Source organism: Passer montanus, unplaced genomic scaffold (genome assembly GCF_014805655.1).
Source record: "Passer montanus isolate IOZ18808 unplaced genomic scaffold, ASM1480565v1 scaffold28, whole genome shotgun sequence".
Lineage (NCBI taxonomy): Eukaryota > Metazoa > Chordata > Aves > Passeriformes > Passeridae > Passer > Passer montanus.
The window spans coordinates 9,973,382-9,986,157 of NW_024367483.1; positions in this window are offsets into that span (position 1 = coordinate 9,973,382).

Consider the following 12,776-nt stretch of genomic DNA (forward strand, 5'->3'; position numbering starts at 1 on the left):
TCATGTTTCCAAAATAACATTCTAAAGACCACAATGCTGCACCTGTTCTTAATTCTTCCTTTTTAAGGATAAAGTACAGTCAACTTTCAAATATGCAACTCTAGATACAGGACTAACTCTGATTTTAATGGAAGAAAAGTGTTTGATCAGGTACTAACACATTTTTTTTTTTAAATGCAATTTTCAGGTCTGGAAATAGTAACGTACCACAGTAAAAGGGTAAATGTTCTGTCTGTCATTCTTCCACTCATTTCTGTGGCTGTGGAATGGACTCTGACTAGCCTAATGACTCGAGTTACTTTCCCTTAGAGCAGGTCCCTCAGCACAGTCTGTCATGTTTCTGCAATCTGAACACGCAAAGATGCTTAATTATTACTCTGCAATATTCTCATTAATGATATAGGAAGCTTTCAGAGCAGGATATAATCAACTAGTGAGTCTGGCTCACTGTAGGGGTCACAGTGAGCCACCTTGGTTCCTTAGGGAAGAGCTAGGAGTATGGGATTGCTAGGAATAGGAAGAGCTATTGCTAGGAATATGGAATATGGAATTTACCACATCAAAGTCAGAGTTCACTGAACCCTCTGTTCTGTGTGTGATGCTGAGAGTAGCTCAAGTGCTGCACAAGTCTGTATACGACTCCTGTGGGAAATATGGATTAATTTCCATCTTAAATCTTGAAGTGAACCGATTGCTTGAATACCCATATAAATTTCCAGTTTCTTTTAGAACCTTGTTAAAGTCTTAGCTTCAAAAATTGAGTCTGTGACACGATGACAAGTGTGCTGTTCCCCTTCAGGTGACAGTCTTGTACAGCCCAAACCAGAGGTCAAACTGCAGCCATGACTCTTCCTGTCAGGGAAAGACAAAGGAATGGGCCCCAGTGTGAGGGATCTGCTCCCAGCTGGATGCCCAGCAGAGCTACTCCTCCACAACACAAAGCCCATGGCTCCCTCAGCTGTGGGGTTGTTCAAACTGCTTGCTTTAAGGTCTGCCCACTCCTTAAATTTTTATTTTATCTTCCACTTGAAAGTTACTGGGGAATCGAATAATTTCCTTGCCTAAGTGAAAGAAAAATTAACCAGGGAGTATTGTAGGAAAATCGATAAAATCAGGTGCTCATTAGCTGCTCTATATTTACTACAAAATTATCTAATTTCACAGGTTATTTAAACTTTCTTGTGAATCTCTATACATAAGATACACTTGTATATCTCAAACATAAAACACTTGTGTATAGAAACATACCTTAAAGAATGCAGTATCTTAAAAGGATAAGAATAAATAGGGCAGAAGAGATCCTTGAGTCTTCATAAACTGTCTCATGAGATGTTTTCCAATTACTTTATCTGCTGTTAATAATTACTGTGGTATGCTAGATTGAAAAATCAATCTCCTAACTAGGCCATGTTTAGTAAATTCAGCCCAGAACCATATGTTAGCTAAAATTGATATAACTGTGAGCTAAAACACCCTCATTGTACGTATGGGGAGTAAATATGGCTAACATATATATGAGAGAAATCAGTCAGACAAGACTAAGTTCATATCCTATTTTGTATGAAGAAAGATATTTTTAATTTGATTTTTTAAGACTTTCTACTCCCTTGGTTGCTTATATGTGCTCTGCAAAATAAGTAACACATCAGAAACAGCATGAATTATCATATCTTGGCCCTCCAGACAAAGAGGAATGGAACAAAGGTTTCCAATTATTTCTACTGCCACAGCATCATTTGGAGGCCCAATTGTGAATTGAGTCTTGGGAAAACTTACTACTTTTTGCTATTGAGAGATAGGTAGAGAAGAAGTAAGAAGAATTTTGATGTGGTATGTTTTTTTAATAAAGCTGGGAAAGCTAAAGCAAGTCAGAAGATGACAACTTCATCATTACTTGAGAGCAATATTGCTTTTAAATTAAATATATATAAAATCCACATTGTTCAACTGTCATGCACATTCAAAAAACCACTTAAGGAATACTTACTTTTTTATGCAAAGGTAAATGGAAAACTGCCAGTAGTCATAACAAGGGGATAAAATCAAAGAAGTTTACATGAAGAGGTGACCGTGTTACCTGAGTTACAGTCTCCTAGTTAATTTTCAGTGGCTGATATATCACATTATCTGACATCCAAAGACCTTCAGGTGCATTTATGACATTGTGTATGACACTAGAATGAAAAATTCAGTTTTGAAAGGTATGAGGAAATAGCATCACAGAGGATGCTATCCTTTTCATAACTTTGTCTTGACAATTTTGACATAACAACAGTATATAATATTATATACTGCTTATACAAAGATCTTTGTGCAGGTGTTGGATTTTTTGTTTGCTTTACATGTCTGTGCTGCAGTAACTGGAGTTAGGGTGGGCGTGCAAGCGAGTGTGTGATGGATAGCAAAGATAAAGCAGAGGAGCTGACAAGCAGGGGTAGAGGTCTGGGGGCTGAGGAGATAAATGTATCTCCAAGTCACATCCCAGAGCTGTGATGCACGTGTGTGTCTCTAGAGACAAGAGCACAGGCAGTCAGACATGGGGATAGGGGAGCCCTGGGGGGTGTGAAGGGGTTGGCAGTGATGTTGTACCAGCAACTGCAGCAGGGCTGTGGCTGCAGGGCTTTGTTTGTCCAAGTGCTGGGAATGGGACAGGCTGGAGTCAGAGGCAGAGACAGGGCAGTGTGAGCCCTGCTGCTGGAGAGATCCACCTTCCTCATATGTGCATGTTTCTATTTGTTTTACTAGTGGAAACCCAACCTGATGCATCAGAGACATCAGACAATTGGTGCTGCCACTGTGAGTGCCCTGTGTGTCTTATTTGTGTGGCCATAGAAATATATATTGCACATGGCATATAGCAGACTCCCTGTCTGGAATATGTGCTCCTCTTGCTGGTGGAGAGACCAGGGACCAAGCTGGACTGGAGTGAAGCTCGGTCCTGTTGACTGCCAAAGGAGGTCCAGAAGATGAGGAAGGAGGCATCAAAGAGGTTCCCAAGCTTATTTGATAGGGTGATAAGAGTCACGATGTAAAGGTTGATAAGAATGACCAAATAAAGCACAGAGACTGTCCACTACAGATCTCTCCAGACTGAAATGGCTTTTACAGCACCACAATTGTATGAGGTGTGAGAGAGGATGAGACTAGGTCACAGTGGCTCTAAACAAAATATTCATCAGGAACCTTTAGAGATTCCAGAGGCTGCCCTAAATTGAGCAATACATCAAAAAGGGATGCCCACTGTTATCCCTGAGGAGAAACTTACTAAGGAAATGTTTGTTGTCGAGATTAGAAGATAATGGAAGTAGGTCAGGTTAAAGCAGCAATCTAGTCAATCATTATCTCAAGTACCCATTTATCCCAATTAAATAAAAGCATTAATGTAGGAATTAGTTTTTCTGGTTTCCCTCTCTTCTTTATGGAGAAAAAAAATCCAAAGAACAATTCAGCTGATCAGAAAGACATTTTATTTTTGCTGGTTTTGTTTATTTTTTAATTTGAGGATGAAATGGTGCGAGTTATACAAGTGAAGTCTCTGTCTGAGCTCTAATTTCTGGACCTGCTCTCTCCAAAAGGTTTGAACAGTATTGCTAAGATGGATAGATAGGAGAGGAGGATGATGGACTTGCGACTTCACTGTAGATTGAAACAATGGAAATGCAAGTTTCTTTCTTTTTCCTGTTTGTGTCAACAGTAGGAATGAAATTTCATGCTTCCACCCAGTCTGATTGACAGTTGGAAGTTCATCTCAGACACAAAGACACAGAGAGCCAGAGAGTCATGCTTTACATTTAAGGATAATTTTGGGCTCAAACAGCCTTTGTCTGTCTCTAAAATCTGATCCGTTTGGGTGGTAGTTTGGAGCACTCTTCTCTAAGGTTAGGCAGGGCTTAGGAATTCCTCTTAATAAAAAGAATTCTAAAGTGCACAGGTGAGCATAAGCTACAGCTGAATGCATAACTGCTGATACCTTTACTTACACATTTAGTGCACCATCATATCTAATTTACAGCTTTATGAAGTGCTCTGTAATACTCTGAAGATAATTGGTGAGGCATCAAGGTAAAACATACATATTCAATGCAAGCAATCAGCCACATCTAAAGTAGAAAGGTCAGGGAAAACTCATTGCAAAAGCATAACATGAATTTTCCAGGGCTTCTGGTATCCCTTTCAGAGTGCAGATAATTTTTATCCAGTCAGGAGATCTCCAAAATATCCCTTTGCTGGTTGAGTTTTTCAGTAGATATCTTTGCAATTAATCAGCATGGCTCCACACAACTCATAGATCACTGAGAAAGAGCAAAAGGTATCTCCCTTGATTTCCATACTTCTAAATCACAAGATGAGCTTCAATTGTAAAAAAAAAATCCCAAAAAACCACCCAGAAACAACAACAAAAAAACCCAAAGGAAAACAAACCCCCCATTTTGCTGTGTAACTCTCTGAAATATGTGATGTTGGAAATCAAAAAGTAAAGTTGCTGTGAGCCTTTATGCAGCTTCTTTTAAATGCTCAAGATATATAGCAAAAATATTTAAATATTCTTGGATCTGTCTACCATGCTGCAAACATGTAAATTATCTGTTCTGCCAGTGTTTGACATGGCTGATGTTTTGTGGATGTGATTAGTTCATTACATTGGAATTAATATTCTAATAAACCCACAAAAATACTTGGGTTTATGCTTCATGCTAGGTCCGTGTGGAGTTCTTGAATAGGTATTATGTGCATAACTTGATCAGTCACCAGACTGACTGATCTAGTGTGCTCCATCAAAATATATCACACACCTGACTTATGCAGATTCCCTGTTTGCTACAATTAGAGCAATCTCTGCTTCACTGCTGTAAATCTAGAGCAAATCAACACTTAAATTTATGTTAATGTCAGGCAGTTCCATCATCTCAGTAGGTTTGTTCCACATTTAGATAGCTGTGTGAAATGTAACAATCTGTTCTAAATTTCCTTATTGCTATGATAGGGTGATGCACTTGATGGAAACACAAAAAATAAAACAAGCACATTTCAATGTCTAGGGAAAAAAGAAAATATGTATTACAAGATACTGGTGTCAATAGTAATATAATATGATAATAAATTCTAGTAATCTAAATACCATGGGAAATCAATTTTATACACCCTATCAAATTCCACTGTTTCTTAAAGTTACACTTTTAAAGGGAAATTTTTCTGAAAAAAAAAAAAGAAATTTCAGAATGCACTATGGAATTAAAAAAATTACACATCAGTTAAAAAATTGTTTCCAATATACATTAACCCGTGTATATCAATAGTATTTTCACTGAAGTCAAAGACATTACACTAGTTTAACAGAAGTCTGAAGACACAATCATGTTTATGGCATCTACAGAATATGGAATAATTTATAGAAGTTTTTTAGCTGTGTATGTACACAACAATTTTGGAGAAGGAAAAAAATTGACTCAGATTACATATGAAAATTTTCTCAAAATTTGTAGTCATTGATGCAAAAAAACCCCAGAACATCACTTTCAAATTTATTGATTTTGTTTTTCTTGAAGTCCAATAAAAGATGCTCTGACATCGTAAGTCATCTAATTTGAGAAAATAAATGGGTTTCTATTGAATTCTCTACTTTTAACATTGCTGCTTGAAAAGAACAATGTCATAGGACTTATAATGCCTTGTGGGGAAAAAAACCCGACAAACCTTTTCTTAAATAATTCTTGCTCATGACAACAAAAAATGAATAGTACTGTAGATTACAGTACAAATTCCAGATATATTTGAAGACTTAGTTTTTGTCAGAGAAATGAGATTTCTTTTGGATACAGGACAGTGAGCCACTCATCTGAAGAGAATAAATGCTTGTCAAGGAGATGAAGTCTCATGAATATTTCCAATTCTTTGTTGAATCCATGAAGGCCAAAAATAGGCAGAAATCTCTATCAGAAGATAGGTAAATAACATGTCAAGAAAACAACGTGCTTAGAAAAGGTTTGCTAGAAAACGGAAATATTATCCAACAAAATGGGTGCAAAAAAATAAAGTGACTGATACCACACACTCAGACAATATGAGACACAGCGGTCCCATTATATGCAAAAACAGCTCAGATATGGACTAATTATTTGGAAAAGTTAAGGTTTAGGGTTCAGTGCCTTGCCTGAGTAAAAATGACAGGTGGGTCATTCCTGAGCTGTTTTGACTTTGCTCCAGCCTCCCTGTCTCCTTTTTGACAGCAGTTTAACTCCAGGGTGCCACGGGGACTCTGTAGCAAAAAGGTTCAAGGCTTCAGGAGCTCGTGACAGGGTGTCTGCAGGAGATGGCAAGCATGGAGAGAACTTCTCAGGGATACCACCAGCTCTGTGCCATCAACACAGCCTTGACCCCACCCTGCAACACCCTGGTGGCCCTGGGCCCTGTTCCCACATCCCTCAGCAGGATATACCAGGAGGATTTTTATAGGATCCTCCCTCCTTTACAGCCTTCATCCTGTGAGACAGGTCCCTTGCCCTCACCCCTGTCTGCTCAGGAGTCTGGGTTAGCAATTTTGAAGGGTAGAGAATTCATTTAGCCTGAGTCGCATCACCCAAAATTAGATGTGCGCTGTGAGAGCGCTGCGATGGCCAGAGAGATTTTTCATGCCTAAAACATCAAAGATTTCCTGGTTTCAAACTGGGCAGGAGGCATTACTACAAAGTATTTGAATCCTTTCATTTCCTTACACTTGTTCTCTCAGCAGAAGTTGCTGGTCCCCAAGGTAAATAGAAAGGTCTTATTCTGTGTACTGTGTGGTGTCGAAGGAATGCATCTACACGGGATGAGATGTAATTTGTAAGCAGGTCACTTCCTACATGGCCCTGCTACCTGCTGATAGCTTATCTAAGAAGACCAAGGAAAAGAGATGTGAAATGATAGCAAGCAGAAGAGAAAATAAGTAAAGGAATCTGCAAACCAAGGTAATCTACAACTGCTGTCTCCATGAATATAGAGATTCCGACTCCACTAGTAAATTCTTATGGTGGGTACAGCTAAGTAATCTTGAGCACGCACCAAGTAACACCTAAACATGATTTCTGAGTATAAATTGCTTTCTTGACTGAAATGAAATATTCTATTACAGAAAGGCATTAGGTGACCCAGCATCCAGCATCCAACATCCTCTTTTTCTCTTTTTGTGTTTCTACATTATTATTCAGTCTTTGGAAGAGGGTTTACATGGATATATATATATATATGATAGACAGGGACTTGGAATGACACCCAGCAGCCTATTAAGCCTGTCAAGTGATCAAGCTTGAACAGCACAAGAAACCATTATACCCATTTAGTAATAGGTCTAGGAAAATGAATTTTGGTGTCATTCAGTAGAACTGAAATACTTGTCTGCCTTTAACACTCCTGAAATTACTCTAATTAGATGCTCTGGTATATGATTTCTAATTGTACTTTCTTTAAGGAAATTGTACCAGAATCTCCAAATTTAATCTAGTCTAGGATGCTAAGGAGTAAGAGGTGGGCTCTGAGGACAAACCAACCAAGTCCCATAGACTTGAAAAAGAAAAGGAAAGAATGGAATGAAATATAAAACTGTGGTGCAATAAAAAGAATGCTCCTAGACTCCAGCTGAGTTGTATCTTTGGATTTAAATGTGCCGTCTCAGCCCTTTCTAACAGTATAAGATGGTATCAATGTTGACTCTATCAGCATTTTACAGAAATCCACCAACAGCTAAAGTCTTTAAAGCATAATACCCTAAATATGTGCAGTGCTAGCTTCTGAGCCAGTGTTACAGTGTCAGGCAGCTCAAAGATGCTGAGGCACACACAGTACAAGGATGGCATATCAGTGCCAGACAAGCTGGAGAGTCTTAGGCTGAAATGGATTGTCACGATCACAGGCTAAATCTCCCGTGTAGCGCTGAATCTGAAGTTTCAGTCAGTAACTTTGGCAGTAGAGGAAATCATCCCTGAATTATGTAGAAGTGAGCAGTTTTTTGAAAGCCTGCTTGTGAGTTTTGAGAGAAAAGTTATGCACGTGTGCATAAAAATATACGATTAGTTGTTGTTACTGCACAGTACAATAAAAAAGAAAATATACCTCAGTTATCCTCGCTTCACCTTGTAATAAGTTAAAAAAAATGTTGAAAAGTTATCTTTTTTCTCCATACAATTTTATTCAACTTGAAGATGGCTTAGTTATGGCTAGTTTGCTATTATTTCAGGTGGGAAAAATAAGATTTCAAGAATTGGATCTAACTTCAGCTGTATGCTATTGGGAATGTTCTACAGAGGTCTACAAGCATTATATCTGAATAAAATAATAGAGAGATATTCCAGCAACCAGACTTATTTTATTATCACGTACTTTAAACTTTTCTGCTGCCTTATACGGGTTCCAGGACTCTGACATATATCTCAGAGCTATTTAACATGAGTACTCCCTGGCCAATTGAAATTCATCCAGTAAGGTATACAGTGCAACAGGCCGTGACTCAGGCAGGCTACTGTGTGCTGAATGGGGATTTACAGCTGCATATAAGCATATATTCACAGAATCACAGAATATCCTATGTTGGAAGTGACCCACACAGATTGAGTCCAACTCCTGACCCTGGCTCAGGACACTCCAGGAATTCACTGTGGCCCTGAGAGTGTTGTCCATACAACTGAGACCTGTCAGGTGTTCTGAGCTCTGCCCTGGGGGAGCTTGTTCCAGTTTCTGACCACCCTCTAGCTGGAATACTTTTTTTTTCCAATATCCAAACTAAGGATCACCTGACACAACTTCAGGCCATTCCGTAGGGTGCTGTCACTGGTCACAACAGAGAAGAGATCTGTGCCTGCTCCTTTTTTTCCCCTCTGAAGATATCTACTTTTAAGATGTAATTCTGAACGAAAAAAATGCTAAATGTGTTTGAGCACCTCTCTCTGCAGCCTAATCAGACTCTGCATCTGCACATAAAGATATCAGTGAACTTCTAAACCAACTAACTTTGCATGTGTTTGCTTCATTTGCATAGGTTGTTATTCTCATTTCCTGATGCTGAAGCTATAAAATATTTATGAAATATCAAGGCTGAGAGTTTTGTCCTTGCTTGACACTGTTTATATTGTGAAAATTTTAAACACAAAAAGCATGCATGCTTTGAACAATCAAGTCATACTGGGTTTTTTACAAAACCTTTCTGAACAATACATCACTAAACAAAGTCCCTTACCCCCAAGCTTCATATAAAACCAGACAAAACCTTTGAATGTCTGGAAGAAGTCTCAAGAATAAGACTCCAAATCCTCAGATGAAGATTGAGTTCCCCAAGTGGGAACTAGGCCAGCTGGCAACAAAGGCTCCAGTAAGATGAGGCTGAGCTTGGTCTCAAGAGAGCCCTGCATAACCATCTTTAGTAACAAAGATAGAATTCTTTGGCCAATAAGTTGTAATTGAGAGTACCCAGAAAAATCTTCCATTGCAGTCCCATTGCTGGTGATGTGCAGAAAACTCAGCTTAAGACTCCATTTCAACACCCACGGAACCACAATCTGGAGGGCTACAGAATAAAACATGGGACTAAATGTTCTATAAGCAGCTCAAATATGAGAAACTACTTGTTTCAATGCTTTTTATACTGCTATTGTCTTGCATTCTGATAATTATTCTGGTTTAATTCTAAATATGATTTTTCTGGAAAATCAAAGGAAGATGAAGCTGTGCATCGTCAGCATCACTAATGGCAACTGAGAGGCACGCATTAATACAACCAGACATTAGAGACCTTCTCTAGAAGAGTGGTTTCTAAAGCAATAAATAATAAATAGATCCATATTATGAAACTTGCTGCAAGATTTTATGAGCAGGATGTATACTTGTTACTGCAGTATGTAGTTTACTGGAAAATTCCTTCTGCAATGTTTCTTGGTATGCTGAGAATGAGTTCTAACCCAACACAAAATTTTGCTTTTCAACTTTGGAATTTTTTGAAGGTGTTTTAGAACAGGCTTTTCCAAAGCCAGTTGTTATCAACAGCTGACCCAAAGGGGAGAGCTCTTCAGGTATGCACATTTATTCCATATTAAAGACTGAGTTTACTTGACTCAGATTGAGAATCCAAACAAAGGAGAAATCGGCTAGGAAAATCCTAGCTGTAGTATTTGGAAGAACTGTGCCTGTACTGCTTGGACTGGGAATCAACTTCTCTGAGAATGCCTCCTATTCTCACATTTGCTTTTTCCATGTATCAGGGCAGAAACTAAAGCACCAAGAGTTATAATGAACTCCTACTATATTTCTTATCAAAAGCAAGCATTTCTGCATTTTTTTGATTGAAGTGTTGTCTTCATGCTAATTTTTGTTTATCTAAACTGCCAGCATCTCCCATATGACTGTTGATGCACCTCCCTGTTCCTTTGTTCTAGTGCCACAGTATTTTCTGTAGCTCTATTCGCAAAGTTGTCAGTCTAGATTCGAGTGGTCTATTAACAATTTAAAGTAAATTGTTAATGCTATGAAGACAGGCTGAGAGAGCGGCAGTTGCTCAGCCTGGAGGAGAGGAGGCTCAGGGGAGATCTTAGAGTATCTTTCAGTACCTGAAGGAGGCCAACAAGAAGGCTGGGGATTGACTTTTTACAAGTGCTTCGAACAGTCTTGTCTTTTAAGAACAGTAACCCTCTCCTGCCTTCAGTATAGAAATTTCCAAACAATTCTGGAAGTTAGGAGAGCTCATAAATTCTGTCCCTCCCAAAAGTGTTGCAAAACACTTGGAAAATGTCAGGACCAGAACAAAGGAGGATTTCTATTTCACAGCCACATGAAAGGTGCTGTACAATAGATTTACATCAGTATGCTGGCCAGCTCTTCCCTCATGCTGTGCGAAGTGTAGATCTTCTTGACAGGTACTTTGACTGCAGAAAAGTCCCTACCTGACCTCAAATCAGAGAGAAGCAATGGCCAATGGGTACCACGGGAAAAACTTATTTCTCTGTCTTCATTCCAGCCTATACTCCAGCTGTCTTCAAAGTCACTCCTTCACTCCTGTATCCACATCTGCAAGATAAAGGAGTCTCTAACAAAACACATGGCTGAGTCCCTTTCTTCTTACTTTAATGTAGCTGGGGTCTTTTAGAAGTTTCTAAATTAGATTTCTTTTTAAGATGCAGATTTTAAAAACATGGGTGAAAATGTCATAAAGCAAGTACCAGATGCTTTGAAATTGAAGATGTTTTATGACATGAGGATTTTCAAAAGTAATTATTTTCTTAGTAACAGCAATTTTTTAACAATTATTTTTCTTAGTAAACACTAGTGAACAGCACTATTTAATTATTATTTCTACTTTATTACTACTCAGTATTTCTCATGTCTCCAATATGCATAAAGTAGCTTCCTTCCTTGCCTCTGGAGTCAGAATACAGAGCAGGACAAAGTTGATCTCAGAGGTATTCCTTCTCAATTCTTCTATATTTAGTTAACTTCCTCTTATATTTAATTCCACCATTTCCTTTATGAAAATTTAATTAGACATCTAAACTTACCATTTGACATCTAGTAGTGATGCTGCTACCTGGAGGTTTGGTGCTTTGCATTGTTTCTCAGGTCAGTTCACCAGAAGCCTTGGTAGTGCTGCCTTTCTCATGGGGAGGGTAAACCAGGTTAAATCTAATTTAAACCCTGAGAGCCCTGAGCGGAGGGGCGAGGAGGTGATCCAGGCTCCCCAGCAAGAAAATCTGGAAGCAGTGACTTTCCTGGCAACGCAGTTTAATTGAGCTGTGTTCCCACTCAGCTCTGCATCCCACTCTTTAAAACCAGAATAACTCCTCAGACATATAATTCATATACAGTCATCTGTTTGATAAGAGAATTATTGTCTTACAGTGATTTTAGGACTTACATAGTAAGTGTTTCATCAAAAAGGGATACCAAAAACATACATTTTAGCAGTCTGAGCCTCTCCATTCACAATTACTCAGATTTCATTTGATCAGTGCTTCTAATGTGTAATCCTACCCATGGTCTATCTGTTTACCAAGATTTCACATATACTTTGCCTCCATTTCCTGTCTCACGTTATTTCTATTAAATTCCTTTAAAATTGTTCTGCTCTCCAGTCCTCCCTTTGTATATCATAAGAAACAAGAAGCAATTGCTCAATTTTCTCTTTCCCTTTGCTGATTCTTACAGTTACAGATAATTTTTCTGTGCCGCTTTGAATGGAGTTAAGAATAATAACAAAAAACCCCAAAAGTGCAGCTGAAAAAAAAAGGAGTTTCAGTTTAGCAGAATAAAACAGCCAATAAACTTTCAAAATAGACAGTCAAATAATTAGATTCTAGCGGGAAATCACAGAATTGTCACTGCTATAAATATTCAAAGGTTACGCAGACTGGGTATGAACATCCATCACAGATGATTTAGAAATAATGAAATGAAACAGCTCTGGACAGAAGACAGCCTAGGTAACAGAGCAGAGGATTCTCTAGCTCAACTGACATTTTTGTGACATTTTCTGGAAACTGAGCAACCCATTGTATCTGGCAAGAAAAAGTATGATCTACAAAAGTTTTCCTACAAATAGTAAATTTGTTTCTGTGTCACAACTAGCTTGGACACCATCCCTATTAATTTTGTCAGCAGCTCCTTTTTAGATTGAGTGTGTGAACTTAGATTCTCTCCTCTCTTTTATTAGTCTAGGAAGAGATGAGCCTGTATCAACTGCTACTATCATGACAGTTATTCAGGACAATGCCTTTAAATTCCATAGGCAATTTTATAGCCACACAAAACCTGCACTTAAA